This window comes from Cetorhinus maximus, chromosome 17 (genome assembly GCF_964194155.1).
Source record: "Cetorhinus maximus chromosome 17, sCetMax3.hap1.1, whole genome shotgun sequence".
NCBI lineage: Eukaryota > Metazoa > Chordata > Chondrichthyes > Lamniformes > Cetorhinidae > Cetorhinus > Cetorhinus maximus.
This window is the reverse complement of record NC_135895.1, coordinates 27,610,171-27,625,579: the sequence shown is the minus strand read 5'-3', so window position 1 is coordinate 27,625,579 and position 15,409 is coordinate 27,610,171. Positions and strand designations below refer to the sequence as shown.

The 15,409-nt window shown below is 40.9% G+C and overlaps 1 protein-coding gene across 8 annotated transcripts in view; it reads right to left on the bottom strand.

The window, feature by feature from the left end:
• LOC144692265 (receptor-type tyrosine-protein phosphatase F-like) overlaps positions 1–6,939 on the bottom strand; it is a 496,732-nt gene extending 489,793 nt beyond the window's left edge. For all 8 annotated transcript variants that reach the window (XM_078560868.1, XM_078560866.1, XM_078560873.1 and 5 more), the window contains exon 1: positions 6,544–6,939. The gene's annotated coding sequence lies outside the window, so the exon portion shown is untranslated. The remainder of the gene's footprint in view (positions 1–6,543) is intronic.
• Between the last annotated feature and the right edge of the window lie 8,470 nt (positions 6,940–15,409).

Here is a 15,409-nt window from a genome sequence, read left to right as displayed (position 1 = left end):
CAAAGAAGTTGTTCCCTGGTCAGTAGCTATTATGGCTTAATATGCTTTTGAAAACCCTTTTTTCCCTCATTCTCATTTCTCAGTTTTTTTCTCATTTCTTTGCTTCTCATTCAACTTTTTCCAATGGGTTTTGCAACGAGAAGTGCATAAAATATCAATCATATCAATTCTTTGCCAATTGCATGTGTGAAGGCTGCAACAGCACACCCTATGGAGAAGCAGGGTATCACTGACAACAACTTCTGATCTCCATTTTTAACTGCTCATATGCAGACATCATAAGATGCTCATCAGTTTTATAATGACAGCAAATGCTGACAGTTCTCCCATCATTACAACTGTAAATTTCCAGACATCTTTCCAACATTGTCAGATAGGACTCCTCTTCTTTGGCTACATATATGATTCTTTATTCAAGTCTTGAAAAGACAGCACAGTACACTCTTTTGCATTTGGTCTTGTTTAACCTGATGATAAATTTTAAAATTAATATCTAAGTATGTGTGTGTGTGCTCACAAGTGAAAGGGAGACACGTAGATACAGGCACACACCATTCAGCAAAATTCTCTCAAAGGAAATTACAAGAAAACAGTTCAGCATCAAAAGTTTCTCTGGAAGTGGGTTTCAGCGATGTTCAGTGAAAGGTGTGCCAGACTGATTCCATCTGTCTTGTTTTCCAAAATTCAGCTATAAACCAAATCTAATGCAGGTGAGGAAAGCAAGTCTTCATTCGAGTAGGAATATTTGCATTTCTGCCTTAGGTTACTATTAATTTTACGTACAAAGATCTATTTTGAAGCAGGCTAAGGAGAAAATGGAGACAGGCTAAAGCAGCACATAACAGAGGAATTCTTTTGCAGTTTCATGCAGCAACTAGGTTCTTTAAGATAGTGGTATGGAAAATCAAAAACACAAATTTAACATTGAAAACTAAGGTTACTCAATTACTATGACTGGAGGTCGACAAATATCTGAAGTCCAACTTTTATTGCAGACTGAAGTCTGTACATAAGAAAACCATTTAAACTATACTAAAATTTTATTAGAAATGCTGCTCAGCAATCCTAGCACATTCCTTATCAGTGTTCCACTTTATTTAATTCCATCAAATCTAAGTCTAGTGAGTCAGTTGAATAACCTGTACTGAAAACTGCATCATCCAGTACTTCTCATTGTGGAAATTAGTAGCAAAAAGAATTACGTGTTAGATATAGAATTATCATACCATAAAAAAGTAATACAAAAGCAAAATACTGCAGATGCTGGAAATCAAATAAAAACAGAAAATACTAGAAATACATAACAGGGAACAATTGAAACAGCATTTGTGGAGAGAAACAGAGTTAACATTTCAGAACTGAATGGTCCTGCTTAACTTAACCTTTCAGTTTTAAAACATTGACTCTGTTTCTTTCCACAGATGCTGCCTGACCTATTGAGTATTTTCAGCATTTTCTATTTAATTCCAAAAATAAAGTACCCTGGTCTAGAGAAGCACATTTAAGTCCACAATATTTTTCTGCCCAAGGCTGGCCAAATTTAAAAACACCACTAAAGTCCACCCGCTGAAATTACAAAAGGTTCTTTTTAAATTTTTGAGCATTCAGCCAAATGCATGAAGAGCCAGCATTAAAAAGATTTATGTGTTACTCACTAAGGAGCAAGGCTTTTTACAAGTTAACACAAGTTTTAGCACATAACAGCAACAATATGGAAGTATAAAGCATTTTAACACAGAAAAAAAAAACCCATGTGCAATAGGACAAAGATTGACACCAAGCTAAAGCAGAAGATATTAAGATGGGTAGTTAAAAGCTTGGTCAGAGAGATGGGTTTTACAGAGCGTTTAAAGATATTTGATATTTGATACCTGATATTTGTGTCTGGCATTCTCCCCAAGCTAATTCAAGATCTACATAGGACTGGAGAACCACAGGTCTGAGATGTTCTATACCAGATTTAGGGAACGGTTGGGAAACATCCTGGATGCATCCTTTTTCTGTAGTGCACCGGACTAGATCCACTGCTGCATCTCTACAAACATGGGCATTATCATCAATCAGGCTATTTTGAGAGCCTGGACCACACAGTTCACATGCCCTCCTCGGTCAGGACAGGAGTGATCTCAGAGGTGCATTGAAGAACTATCAAGGTGAGACAACCACCTTTGTTTTACTCAATGAAACCAGCAACCCAAAGTCCAGACTCTGGCACATATGCTGTCATGCAAAACAAGTTGGTGGACAAAATGTGAATGCAGCAAATGACTATCTACCTAGGTAGGAAACCATCATCAGATGATTGTAGCAGCCTACACATACAAAGGTGAAATGGCTTAGCAGTTTCATCAAGAAACCAACAAGAACCTGGACAGAATCTGGAGTCAAAGGAAGGTGAATATCCCTAAGAAAGCACAGATCTCTCAGATCTGCATCCTTCCATTACTTCTGTATGAATACAGACAACACTTAAGAGAGTGGAAGGATTTCACATCAGGGGTGACTTCTCGGAAAGAGATAGCCTGGATATGTCTGCAATGCAAATGGGACAAGAATCAGCTTTGAGAAAATTGAAGGCATCATTATTCTTCACCACCAGCATTCGCTGGTTACTTTGCCTGTCTCAAAGACAAAAGTTCCCATGACCTGGGTATTGAAGATAGGAAACAAGGTCAGAAAGGATGCTCCAAATTGGAGTTAGCCATGGAGGTTGCCTCAGCTAACCCAGAAGTGTCAGATCAGCAATGATCCAGTGGAACTCTGATGCTTGGAATGAATTCATACAGTGGAAATATGGATTTTGACAGAACAAACCCTTGCTGTCTAGGCAGATCTGCTTCCTTAAAAAGGAGAAAAGAGGGTGGAGGATCCACAGAAAGTTGAAGGAATGGGGATTAACTGGGAGCATTTTGGTTTGGAGAAGGTTTTTTTTTGGGATCTGGGACCCATTGTAGGTCAACGAACACAAGACTGATTGGCAAGTAGGTCTTGGTGCAGGTTAGGATACAGACAGCAAAGCTTGGGGTGAGCTGAAGTTTATGGAGGATGGAAGGCCCACCAGGAAAGCGCTAAACTAGTTGAGTCTGGAGGTGGCAAAGGCATGGATGAAGGTTTTGGCAACAGATCAGCTGAAGCAGGGGTGGTGAAAGTTGTTGCCTTTTTTCATATGAACAGTCTGAGAAATGGAAAGATAGAGGGTCAGAAATTCAGCTCGGGGTTATATAGGTTGCCAGGAGTCTGGTTCAACCTGAGACCATAGCTATGGAGGAGGATGGAATTGGTCACAAGGGTTAGAATTAGTGCTGAGGCCAAAGGTTATGGCTGTGATCATCCCAAAATTTAACTCTTAACTGAGATTAAAGATCAATTAATATTAAACAGAGAAAAATTATTCCTGGAAAGCACTGTGGGAAATTAGATTTAAAAAGGTATAACAGATAAGCAATAGCGAACATCAGATGCTCAAGAAAAGCACAGAAATAAATAAAGGACTACCAATATAAGGATAAAAGCTCTAATACTGACAAGGTGTTCTGTACCTCAGCTAATCAAGCCTGGAAAGTAATACTACTTATTTTGCATGAAAAAGTTTTCTTTAAAAGTCCCGAGAGGTTGAACAGCATGCTATAGAAAAATGATCCACTACATGTGCTTTTCTTCACGAGTTATTCTAGCTGTAAGGTATGACATCGTGGAAAAAAATTACTTCAATAGAATTTAGGAGTAAAATGCCTGAAATCAGATTCTTTATGCATTGATCTTCTCAAGCAATACAGACCTGCATATTCAGAATTTTAATATATAATACATTCATACATGGTTTAGATTTTACAAACTTGGAAGAGCAGATTTTAACCAAAACAGCATTTTTAGGTGGGTGAGAAATGAATAGAATGTGTAATGTACAATTTGCACTCCAGAACTAAAGACACATTATTGTGATGAATTCCTCCTACTACAGCCAATATCATATTTACAATTGCCACACCAAAATGATAACTTAGTCATTTTATATGGCTAATTGTGGATGGGTCGGGGCCAAGATTGCACACTTTGGTGAAACAAAAGCCCACAAAAATGTAAAAATTAGTAACACAAAGAAAAAAGTGCACCAAACTCTGAAGGACCACTGCTTTCTCCAGTCATTTTATTCACTGCGAATCAATTGCTGTACTTGGCAAGCTTGATGTAAGTCAAACATAATTGCAATGAGTCGAGAACAAGATGGCTCCTGTAATAACCATCTAAAACAGAAAGTCAGACTGTCAAAAATCAATCCTTAACGCTCCAAAAAAATGTTTAATAGATATTGGATAAAAATTCTAAGAAGAAAAACTTCAGTTTACTGTATGAAAAGGCTTTCAGTATAATTATAATGCTAGTATTACTAATATGTTATACCTGTACAATATTGAGCCATGTCTAATGTAGGCATTTATGTATTTGGCAAGTATTTTTAAAATATATAAATCTTAGTTTTATTGGCTAATACTAAATATGAAATGCTGCAGCATCTACGGATAGATGTAATCTAAGCAAGAGTCCATGTATTTCCGCCAGATACCTTTGTGAACCAGTTGATCATTCTCACACAAAGCTCGGTCAGAATTCACAACCAGAGTACAGTATTGCTACATAATATAGCCAGGCTCCTCGGAGTGAATGGACAGAAAACTCTCAAGGCTTTCATGTTTACCTTTCCCTAAGATCTGCAACACTTGAGTGAACATGAATGACAAAACAAACCAAAAACCTAAATACGCAAATTAATCACAGACTGGACGACGTTAAGAGTGCCTGGACGTTTTCTTGTTAATTTTAAAACAAAAACCACATTTACAAAACACACCAATCCGCCTAAAGTCGCCCTTCACGATAAATCTGAATTAACCTTTGGACGGCGGGGTAAAATTACACGCTGAGCTTTTGAAGAGGATCAAGTCTCAGAGTAAGGAGCGTCTCCAACTGATCAGATATATTGATCCTAATTGCACAACCTCGTCTCTCAAACTCACTCAATCTCTGGGGATTCTACGGAGGAACCGACGCCACCATTTGAAACACGCATACAATTCATGGGAAACGAGAAAAAGAAAATCAAGTCCGAAACAAATCTAAAATTTAAAAACAAATATATGGGACTGATCAATTCATACGTGAAAAAGAAAAACATACTTCGAAGATCGGGTCTAAATGCGGCATCTGTCGGCTTCAAAACCGTAGGTCACGACAAATTCTAATAGAAAAATTAAACCAATACACCAGTTTCAATACTTTCTAAATATAAAATCAAGCCCAGTCTAAAATGTTAAAAACAGCCGTTTTAAACCTTGGCTAATTTGCGCTGGTTGAGCGAATATATGTTTAACGATTTAACATTCCTAATCCAAGGTTGTCAAAAAGAGGGCAGATATTGCCAACCAGTAAAATTGGAAGTTCAATGATTGTTGCTTCTCTCGTTGGCAGATGCTAAACGTTTTCTTTCACCATTTTTAAATGTCCCTTTTCCCCCCTCAAACTCAATGAAACATTTACGCAACGGGGAGCCTCTGGGATTGTGGAAATTATTTTGAAATCAGCGGCATACTTTTCATCCCAATAAATAAGAATCCAGTGTCCCCCAGGCACGGTGGCTCTACCCCTAAATTTATCGTTGTGGCGTCTGAAGCCTGCAATCTTGGGGGGGGGGGGGGGGGGGGGAATTTTCAAATACGACCTGACCGCACTTAGTAAACGCTGAGGTTGGGAGGGGAAGAGAGGGGGGAAGGGGTGGGGGTGGAATCAAATATGATACAAACCCACTTCCTTCAACATGAGGGTAGACTGAAGATCAAAAAAAAAAATCACATTTAAACGAACCAGTCTCCAGTTGCTAACCTTATCGTGTTGGAGCAACCCCAACCCTAACCCTAACCCTAACCTAACCCCCCCTCCAACCACAAATAAAGAGAGAGAGAGAGATTGAGACACGGAACACGCCAGCAGGTAAAATTTGGTTATAATGCTACCAGCACGAATTCCCCCCACCACCACCCGGACTCCCTTTGTGTTTCCAATTTAAGTTTACGGCCGAATTTCCAATCGTTTCTCTCGCTTTCAACAGGCGGTGGAGTTTGGTTTCGGCGGCGGGGGATTGAGGAGAGAGGGGGGGGGGGGAGCGAGGAGGAGGAGGGGGGGGGTGCAGGGTTGTTTTTTTCCCCCCTTTTACCAAAACCTCTAAATAAATAAATAAATGTGTTTCATTTTGAGAGATCGGGGGGGGGGAAATCACCGATCGAAAATACAAGCAGTTCAGTTTCTCACCACGGAGATATTTATATATATTATATAAAACACACACACACAATCTCTTCTTCAACAGGCGGCCGGGGAGCTGCAGACAGACAGACCGGAGCCCAAGCTTCACCTGCGGCTTTGCGGATTCAACAACAAACACACTCGCACGAGAGAGAGAGAAAAAAAATCACTAAACTCAAGTCAAACTCTACCATACCAATCTGAAACAAAATTCCTCCCGCAGGTTTTTGGTACTTCGCTACTCACCGCAAACGGCCGTCTCAAGTCTCCCTCAGCTCCATGCATATTGTCCAGCTGCCCGCCTCACGATGCCCGTAAACTCAAAAGCCCGGGCACCTTCCAGCGGCTCCCTCTCACCTCACCTCTCCTCTCGCTCGGACCGCACCCAAAAGATAAAACTCTCCTTCTACCTTTCAACTTTATTTTTATTTTATCCTATGTGGTGTATGCGATGTGTTCGTTTCTGCTCCCGAACTCGCTCTTTTCTCCTTCGTTCACACACACAAAACACACTCTCAGTGCGGGGACTCGATCTCACCCCAGCCGCGTCTCTTTACTCCCAAGCGCTACTTAGCACACTTTCCACGGACGCCAAAGCCTAACCGTCGCCTGGCGCCGAGTCCGCCCGAACGCCTTCGGCAAACTTCGGCATCGCCTGCTGATGGCGTCATCCAAACCAAAATGCGCTCGCGGGGGTGATGATGGCTCGCCGGGGGTGGGGCGGGGCAGAGCGGTGCGGACCGGGGGCTTTCCCCCCCCCCTCCCCTCCCCCCTCCTCCTCCTCGCAAGAACTGAAAGGTTGACTCGCAACAATGCTGCTATTGTGACGTCGCCGGGCTGGGAGACCTCTCGAGGACGCGGATAGACCGAAAATTCCCAAAGCGCAGGATGAACCCGGAAAGCTCCAAAATACACAGCGGGACTGAATCTATTCGTGGTGCGATAGATACGTGGCTATAAATATGCTGCTAATGCAGAGGGGAACCGGGCATTGTAAACTGGAGTGTTGCTTTGCGGGGTGGTTAAGTGCGGCTTTTCGTTCCCTTTAATTTTAAATGCTTGTGCAGTTCATTTGCTGTTTTAGAATAGCCTTAATACGTATAGTCAAGAAGGAAAAGTCCAACGGAGTAGAAATAAAATCGAAGCTGGAAAATCTGGTGGAAAGGATACAACAGTGTTGCACAACTTGTAACTATACCTTTCACCCATCCCCGAGGGAAACTAAACCGAAGTTAAATAGCATACCACTAAGACAAACCAAGCAGCTGCCCACTCCAACGACCATATGAACCCAATAAACTCGGAAACTTTCGGTCTAACGTAGCCGAGAATGTGCCCTACTAAAAGTGGTCACAGATAGATATTAAATAGCGCAAATTGAAAATGCTATCCATAAGTAATTTAGAATGTTATTTTGCTTGTCGAGCTGCCATTTATAATGTAACAATAATCTGCGCTTCGAAGCACCTTTATTGTCAGGAAATATAGATTTGTGACAGCGCAGAAGGAGGCCATTCGGCCCATTGTGTCTGCACCGGCTTTCTGAGCAATCCTCCCCATAACCCTGCACATTCTTTTTTAGATAGCAAGTCTAAATCTCTTTTGAATGCTTTGATGGAACCTGACTCCACCACACACTCAGGCAGTGCATACCACACCTTAACCACTCCCTGTGTGAAAAAGTTTTTTTCTCAGATCACTTTTGCTTCTTTTGCCAATTACTTTCTGGTCTCGATCCTTTCATAGGTGGGAGCAGTTTCTCCCTATCTATACTGTGCTGACCTCTCATGAGTTTGAATACCTCCATAAATCTTCTCTCAACCTCTCTTCCCAAGGAACACAGTCTCAACTTCTCCAATCTATCTACATAACTGAAATTCCTCAACCGTGGAGCCATTCTTGTGATTATTTATTTGCACCCTCTCCACTATCTTCACAGCATTCCTTAAGTGTGTTGCCCAGAACTGGATACAACACTTGCCTCCTTGCTGTTGTACTCTATGCCCCTATTAATAAATCCTAGGATACTGTATGCTTTATTAATCGCGCTCTCAACCTGTCCTGTCACTTTCAATGACATATGCACATATACACTCAGGCCCCTCTTCTCCTGCAACCTTTTTTAGAATTGTACTCTTTATTTTATAAGGTCTCTCTATGTTCTTCCTACCAAAATGAATCACTTCACATTTCTCCGCATTGAACTTCATGTGTCATCTATCCACCCATTCCACCAAATTGCCTATATCCTTGGAGGTTCTATACTATCCTCCTCACAGTTCACAATGCATCCAAGTTTCGTGTCAACTACAAATTTTGAAATTGTGCCCTGTACAACCAGGTCTAGGTCATTAATGTATAACAGGAAAAGCAATGGTCCCAATACTGACCCCGGGGAACTCCACTAGAAACCTTCCTCCAGCCTGAAAGACATCCATTAACCACAACTCTGTTTCCTGTCACTCAGACAATTTTGTTTCCATGTTGCTACTGTCCTTTTTATTACACGACCTATAACTTTGCTCACAAGTATGTTGAGTAGCACTGTATCAAATTCTTTTTTGGAAGTCCATGTACACAACATCAACAGCATTGCCTTCATCAACCTTCTCTGTTACCTCTTCAAAACACTGCAACAAGTTAATTAAGCATGATTTTCACTTAAAAAATCATGCTGGCCTTCCTTAATTAACCTGCATTTGTCCATGTGACTGTCAATTTTGTCCCAGATTATTGTTTCTAGAAGTTTCCCCACCACCAAAGTTAAACTAACTGGCCTGTAGTTGAACAAGGGTGTAACGTTTGCAATTTTCCAGTCCTCTGGCTCCACACCTGAGTCTGAGGAAAACTGAAAAATTTTGGCCAGTGCCTCCACAATTTTCATTCTCAATTCCCTCAGTTTCATTGGATATATCGCATCCGGTCCTGGTACCTTATGAACTTTTAAGTACAGAACCAATCCAATACCTCTTAATTAATTTAAACCCTTCCAATGGCTGAATTACCTCCTCTTTCACATTGGCCCAGGTGGCATATTTTTCCTTGATAAAGACAGATGCAAAGTATTTATTTAATACCTCAGTTATGCCCTCTGCCTCCATGCACAAATCCCCTTTTTGGTCCCTAATCAGCCCTCCTCCTCCTTTTACTACCCTTTTACTATTTATATGCCTAAATATTCTAAAACACTTCACATAGATGAAAATCACTGGATAATAAACAAAATAATAATCAAAAAGACAGATCTTGAAGAAAGGAGAACAGACAAGTGGAGGGATTTGATGAGATAATTACAGAATGTCGGGCCAGGTTGGTTGTAGGCTCGGGAACCAATAGTAGGGGGGGGATCGAAAGACTCTAGATTTGCAGGAGTAGAGGCCACATGCAGGCGGTCTGAGAGGATGGATGAAGCCACAGAAAGATTTGGAGATGAAAATAATTATATTTTAAGGAATGAAAGTCTTGCATTTATATAGTGCTTTTCGTGATCACGGAATATATCAAAGCACTTTACAGCCAATGAAGTAGTTTTGAAGTCAAATTACTATTGTAATGCAGGAAGTGCAGCAGTCAATTTGCGCACAGCTGGATGCTATCAACATTGATGTGAAAACTGGCCTGATGCCGATGAATGGATGTCTCTGAGTGGCAACATATAGATGAAGAAAAGAAATGGACCAAGGAGGGAGCCTGTGAACCTTCTAATAGCCTCCATCACTTTAAAAATTTCCAGTTTCCTAGCCCTAACCATCTCCTTTTCACCATGAAGGTCCAGTCTTTCTACACCTCCATCATGCACTAGGGTGATCTGAGGGCTCTCCATTTCTTCCTTGAGTAGAGACCCAATCAATTTCCATCAACTACCCACTCTGGCTGGTTGAGCTTATTCTCTCATTGAACAATTTTTCCTTTAATTCACCTCACATCCACCAAATAAAAGGTGTTGCTAGGTGTACCTGTATGGGTCCTAGCTGTGCCTGCCTTTTTTTTGGGATATGTGGAACATTCCTTGTTTCAGTCCTACTTGTGCCCCCTTCCTCAACTCTTTGTCCAGTACATTGATGACTATATCAGTGCATATCCTGCTCTTGCCCTGACTTGGAAAACTTTATGAACTTTTCTTCAAATTTCCGCCCTTCTCTCAGTTTTACATGGTCCATCTCCAACTCTACTCTTCCCATCCTCGACTTCTCTGTCTCACCTCCATATTTAACAGATCATTTTCCACCATTTGCACCACCTCCAGCGTGATGGCACCACCAAACACATCTTCCTCTCTCCTGTCAGCATTCTGAAGGGACTGTTCCATCCGTGACACCCTAGTCCACTCCTCAATCACCCCACACCCATCCTCTTTAACACCTGCCTTTTTACCTCCTCTCTCCTCACCATCCAAGTTCCCAAACAACCTTTCCAGGTGAAGCAGCGATTTACATATACTTCTTTCAACTTAGTATACTGTGTTCACTGCTTAAAATCTAGTTTCCTTTACATTGGGGAGACCAAATGCAGATTGAGTGATTGCTTTTTGGAACACCTCCATTTAGTCTGCAAGCATGACCCCGAGCTTTCAGAGGCCTGTCATTTTAATTCTCTACCTTGCTCTCATGCTGACATCTCTGTCCTTGGCCTGCTGCACTGTTCCAGTGAGACTCAATGTAAACTTGAGGAACAGCACCTCATCTTTCGACTTCCGGACTCCACACTGAGTTCAACAATTTTAGACCATGAACTCTGTTCCCCCATTTTCCAAGTTTCAGCCTTTCTCTTATTTTTGCTTTCAGACGGAGCACACCTGTAAGACTAACTCTTCTGTCATTTAATTTTTCCTGCTTCCACCCTACCACAGACCTTCCTTTTGTCCCTTTTTCCGCCCTTCCCTTGCTCTAAACCTATTATGTTTCTAACTTTTCCCAGTTCTAATGAAAGGGCATCAACCTGAAATGTTAACTATGTTTCTGTTTCCACAGATGCTGCCTGACCTACTGAGTATTTCCAGCATTTTCTATTTTTATCTCAGATTTCCAGCATTCGCAGTATTCTGCTTTTTGATTAGTGCATCTATAGTGCAAGGATTGTCCCTATAAGTGGGAAGGAGTCAGCATCTGTAAAATCAAGATATTGATTAACTCGCCTAGACTAATGTTAAGGAGATCAAGAGCATTATTTGCAAGGGACCAAGCTTTTTGAAAAGCTGTGCCGAATGTGTGTGTAGTAAGTAGGAGATCCAGGAAAGTGGTCAGAGAAGGATCATTGTATATTTGTATCTACCAGGTAACATTGTAATAGGTACACGATCACAGCTTACTCTGACATGCTGTAAATATAGAACACTTGTAAAGCAAAAATAGAAGACTTTCAGTCTGATGACAATATCTGTATTTTAAATTGTAAGTGAACTAAATAACAATTGATTTTGAAGTATTTAAGCAGTTTTAATGAAATAACAAAGAATTCAGTGTTTCTAAGCTTCCCAAAAGTAAAGTTGGTTCCAATAACTTTTTCATGTTGTGATGAGGTTAGTGAGATTTTATGTTAGTTGTGCACTAGAGGACAGAAATAGTTTCCATTGGAATGAGAAGTAAAATCAGAGGCAGTTCCTAACTAAATTTGGGAACAGGAATAGTCATTTGGCCATATAAGACTGCTCTTACTATTCTCAACATCTTATTACAAATATCTTCAATGCGCTTTTAATGAATTGAGCTTGGAAGAAAGGGTGCTATGGGGATTGCCTTATGATTGAGTTCCATGAAACATTTGGGAATTCCCTCTGCAGCCACCTGGGGAGCATGAGCTTCATATATTTAAAATCTAGTCTGAAAATATTGGTAATAAAATTTAATGGTTTTCATTGGGGTGTTGTTATTTATACTTAGTAAAAACAAAAATAACATTTTTTATAAGTTTGCTTTGGAATTAAATCCTTTTCTAATATAAAAAAAATTAATCTCGCATGATGTTGCTCACAGCTAAACACCGTCAAGTGCTGTTTTCTGGCTAAGCATGGATATAAGAAGGGATAATTTGACCTGGGCAGAAGAAAGGGAAAGAGTAAGAGGGAGACAAGGAAAGGGGGGGTGGGGGCGTGGGTGGTGGTTGCAGGGAGAGGAGACAGAATAAGGGTGGGAGAAATTACCACTGTGAGGGAGAGTGAGAACCCCAGCTCGAGGGGAGTGGATTGGGAACTTCCTCAGTGGGATTCTGTAGGAGTACAGTAGTAACTCTGCAGGAGCTAGGGACAAATTATCCCAGTGAGGAGGGGAGTGGAAAAGAACTTCAGTGGAGTGAGGGTGTGGGAGGGGTCTAGTTAGAAAAGTATCTCAGCATTGAGGTTAGAGAAGTACCTCCAGAAAGGTGGGAGGGAACTACCACAGTGGGGGATTTGAAAGTTACCTCAGTATAGGGGTTGGAAAAGCATCTTAGTGAAGACTGATGGGAAACTACCTCGCTTGGGTGTATTAGATAAGTGCACCAGCAGAGTACAGTTTCTCCATCATTGGCAACTCTTCCCTCAATTGTTTAGGTCTTAAGCTCTGGAATTCCCTCCCTACATTTACCTGGCTCTCTTTCCTCCTTTAAGATGCTACTTAAAACTTACCGCTTTGATCGAAGTTTTGGTCATTTGGTCCAATATTTTCTTATATAGCCCAAGTCAATTTTCTACCCATAAAGTACCTCGGGATGTTTTATTATGTTAAAGGTGTGATATAAATTCAAGTTGTTGTTGAATACAAGTCTGAGGATCTCTGGTATTCCAAATAGGGATTTACAAAAATTAGTGGAAAGTTTGTTTTTTCACTTGTTAATCTTGCTAAGTACATTATTAATGATTGCCTAGAGCATTTACAGCTGCACAATGAAAATAAAATGTAAATATTTTAATCCAAATCAGATCTGAAATTAATGAGCTTAACAAATGGGGAGATTTTAAGCTATCAGCAGTGACAAGTGTGAATAGCACATTTTGTCAGAGAGCATAGGTATAGTGGACATGATAAGTGTGCACGCAGATGAGGAAGAAGAAAGGGGTGGCTCGGATTACAGAGGAAAAAGGAAGAACCCAATTTGCTGAAGGTTTATCTGAGGCAGCAGATCAATTCAATAAGGTAGCTGTGTGGCTGAAGGAAAGAAGCAGTGTCTAAAGATACTTAAGCTTGTCAAGGAGGTTGTGACTGAAATATGCCACCCAGTTCATGAACACTTGCAATTCCTTAGCCGTCAGAAAAGCAGGCCATCACTCCCCTTCCAGGCATCCAAAGGAGACAGCTCAGAGGTCAAACCTTTTTGATCATTGGTCTGACACTTTCCTTTCCAAAAAATGAGAATTACGGATTGGAAGAGATAATAAAATTTGCAGTTGTAATGGTGAACCTGCGTAATGTGCTTTATGTTTGTTCGTTTTGTGTGATGAAAATCTCTACTGTTTTGCATGTGCCATACTATTAAGTGTTCCCCTCAGTGAATGAAATGGGTGGTTATGTAGCCAAGTACCAAGCTGCAAAAGTACATCAGTTTTGCTATGTGTACCTTTTAAAAAAATTCTTTCATGGGATGTGGGCCTTGCTGGCAAGGTCTACATTTGTTGTCCATCTCTAATTGCTGCAACGGAGAGGCTTGCTAGGCAATTTCAGTTAAGAATCAACCACATTGCTGTGGGTCTGGAGTCACATGTAGGCCAGACCAGGTAAGGATGGCAGATTTCCTCCCCTGAAGGGCATTAGTGAACCTGATTGTTTTTATGATAATTGATGGTTGCTTCGTGGTCACCATTACTGAAACTAGTTTTCAATTTCAGAATTATTAATCAATTTTAATTAATTGAACCCATGTCCCCAGAGCATTAGCCTGGGCTTGTGGATTATTAGTCCAGAGATATTACCACAACACCACTGTCTCCCCCCCGAAATAGTTAAAAAGTGTCCTTTGTTGGAGTTGCTATGGGCTTACTATTTTCAGAAGAACACCTGCTGAAGTTTTCTGGTACAATACTGAGAACTGAAGTATTGTACCAGCTTGCTCCAGGAAAACCGTATCTCGAGCCCAAGGTTTCAGTCCATGACCAGTTTCTGTCAGCAGTGGATAAGTTCAGTTATCTTGGCAGCACACTCTCTTGAACTGTCTATATTGACAACAAAACGCATGCAAGAATTGCCAAAGCAAGTGTATCCTTTGGCAGATTTCAAACCTAAGCCTGGGAAAGAACAGGAGTAAATCTTCCTGTTGGTTTCCTACAACAGGGAAAAGAAACACAGCACTGTATAACAACTTTATCCTTATTGCTACTTTATCTTAAATGACTTTTCTGCTGAACAAATAAAACTAAGATGGCTGCTACAAGCCACCTGAACACAGGGTTGGCCCTCTGTCTGGGAGTTATCCCCAACAGTTTCAAAAACAAAATTATTCTTTTCTCACTTTGTGGATTTTCACACTTCATTGTACAAACTCCTTGTAATAAATGGAAAGAGAGGAAGTGCAAATGAACTGGCTCCTCCACCCTGAGCTCTCACAAAGGAGAAGAATTGAACCTTGTTATTGGAAGAGATACTAATCACCAAGTTATCTCTCACCTAGGAAGGAACAATGGAATCCTGGCCAGGGGCATAGGAACCAATTGTGAAGCTGCAATTAGCCCTTAATAGGCCAGGTCACATGACCCCAGCCTCTGGCCTTTCAAACAGTTTAACATTACATCTTTGGTCTTCACAGCTAGTCTGCAGTTTTAACAACCAAAGCAGGCTTCTCCAGACAGAACAAGCTGCCCATCTAAAACAAAAACAGAAATACCTGGAAAAACTCAGCAGGTCTAGCAGCATCAGCAGAGAAGAACAAAGTTTACGTTTTCGAGTCCTCATGACCCTTCAACAGAACCTGTTGCTGACCATCTAACCTGACTCTACTAGAAGATTTTGTACCATCCCCAAAAGAATTGTCTTAATTGGGCAAACGAAGTGCATGTGACAAACTGAGGGAAGACTTGGAGTTTGGTGAGAGGGGAGTTTTAAGTGTTTATTTTGTTCTTAAATTTCGCTCTTAAAATCTAATCCAGTCTATAATTAGCAGTAACTGGAAAGTACTGTGTAAGCAGGCTAAGTTCTTTCTTCCTTGT